Here is a 2,162-nt window from a genome sequence, read left to right as displayed (position 1 = left end):
GGCTGAGGGTTGTGGCTGACCAGGCTGTCAGTGTGCTGGACTAGGTGTAATTAGTAGCTGCCTCCCTAGGAAAAAGTATAGCACCAAGGCAGGCAGTCATGTCACTCACTGGCTCCATGCAATGCTACTAGCAAGATCTAGGATAAGGAGCTAATACAGTATGTGTACAGTGAATAAAGTTCACAACTTACACAATTTTACTGCAGTCTTGCAAATGTTGAGGTTTGGAGAAAAGCCAGCAAAGGTTGAAGGAACGCATAATTTAAGGAACACAACAGATGGGTAATAGTGAGAAGTGTAGTCATGGATGGCTTGCTATGATTTGGGGTTGTGTTGCAGCCAAAAGGCTGGTCCTGCTGCACGTGCTGTCCCTTGCACCCACTCTGGGAAGGGGCAGCTGTGGGTTGAGTTGTGTACCGAGCCCTGCTCAAACAGTGATTGTCATTGCACTGCCGAGCTCCTCTTGGGCTTGTGCAAGCGCTGAATAAGTAAGGCAAGGGCTAGGAAGTCTTGAAAAGGAGAAGAGAGGACTGTCCCTTTCTGCTGTGCCAGACAGCCTTGCTGGGCTGCCAGAAAGGCTGCTGCAGTTTGATGGAAAGGGTGATGGGAGTGTAGGGCCAGGGCAGGAGTGTGCTGCTCCTGAGTAGTTGTTAAGTGAATGTCTGTGTGTATATACATGAGTATCTTCAGGCTTTTGTTACTCCATTTCCAATATTACAATTAAATGTTGATTTGCAAATGTTTGGTAATATTACCTCTGGCCTGGCAGGTGCTTTTGACCTGGGAAGCTTTAGATATGCCCCAAAGTAGGGGTATGCTAGCTGATGTGGCCTGGGGTTTCCTGGATCTGAGGACTAGTTTTAGATCTTGCTGTGGTGGTCTGTTTGGAGATGTTACAGGTGTCCCTGCTGGAAGCAGGATGTTTGGCAGGGGACAATCACTCAAGTGATGGAAGAACACACACATCACACCACATGGAAGTAAGGTGAAAAACTGAGAAATGAGTAGACCCTGAGCTCTCTTCTTTCAAGGGCAGTTGACAGCACAGGCACTAACTTGCCTGAGGTCAGAACCAGCAGGGCTGTCCACCCGTCAGACATGACTCTTCCAAATTTTCCAGTAGGTGTGTAATCTCTCTTCCCTGCAGATCAGCCCACTCAGGAATTTTCTAAATAAACTGAATCCCTTTAGTACAGGGACTAGCTGCCTGCAGCCCCTACAAGCATTGGGAGTGTGCCTTAGGCACAAGACTGACCCATGAAAGAAAGGCAAGCAGAGCTGACCAGAAGACAAGGTAATAAGCAAGGCAAAATGAGAAAGCTCTTTTGAAAACAAAGGATTTTCAGAGTGGAATCACCACTGTCTAACAGGTCACCAGGACTGAAGGATTTGGGTGCAGGGGGAGTAGGTAGCAGTACTTCAGCTCCATAGGTGGCTGCAAGGTGTAGAGGGGATGCAGAGCCACTGGTGAAACAAACATCCATAGAATTATGGATGCAGCATTCCTTAGGAACTGTCTGGCACTGTCTGTGGTGAAGCCCTGAAGAGAGTCTGAGAGAAAGGACTACTGTGGTTACAGCTGGGGGCAGTGACTGTTTCAGTGTCAGCCTTCTGCTGGATGCAGGAACAATAGATTCAGGAAGGAGGTAAAGTCAAAGGGGGAGAGTGGAGGACCTGGAAGAAGACTTCCAGCTCCTTGGACAGAAGGGAAATGCAGGAAGGAAGGGACCACAGGATGTGTAATTAGTACCCAGTGAAAGTGCTGAAGCTGAAGAGGAGAGCTTATGGATCCCCACACTAAGGGGGAAGAAGTGTTGAGCACCACTACACTGCCTGTTGAGCTGTCTCAAGCTGCAGCTCTAATTGCCTTAAGCTGACAAACCAGAAACCTCTGCAAGGGTTCAGGGTTACTGAATGATGGAAAGCAGGACATGGCCACAAAATAGATGTGCTGGAAGCAGCTGAGGTGATTTGGCCTGAAATTTAGTTTGGAAAAGTTCCCTGGAGCCATGTTGCTTAGTCAAGATGTTCTAAAGATAACTAACCAGTTTCTTCCAGTTACAGAACCTACTTCACCCCCCCTTCCCCTCCTTTTCAGTAAGGATTTGTTGATCATCTCATATTAATCCTCTTTGATCTGCTAAGAACCTAGGTAGCTTGGT

The sequence above is a fragment of the Ammospiza nelsoni genome, chromosome 6 (assembly GCF_027579445.1).
Source record: "Ammospiza nelsoni isolate bAmmNel1 chromosome 6, bAmmNel1.pri, whole genome shotgun sequence".
In the NCBI taxonomy this organism is placed as follows: Eukaryota; Metazoa; Chordata; class Aves; order Passeriformes; family Passerellidae; genus Ammospiza; species Ammospiza nelsoni.
Note: the sequence above shows the minus strand (reverse complement) of the source record.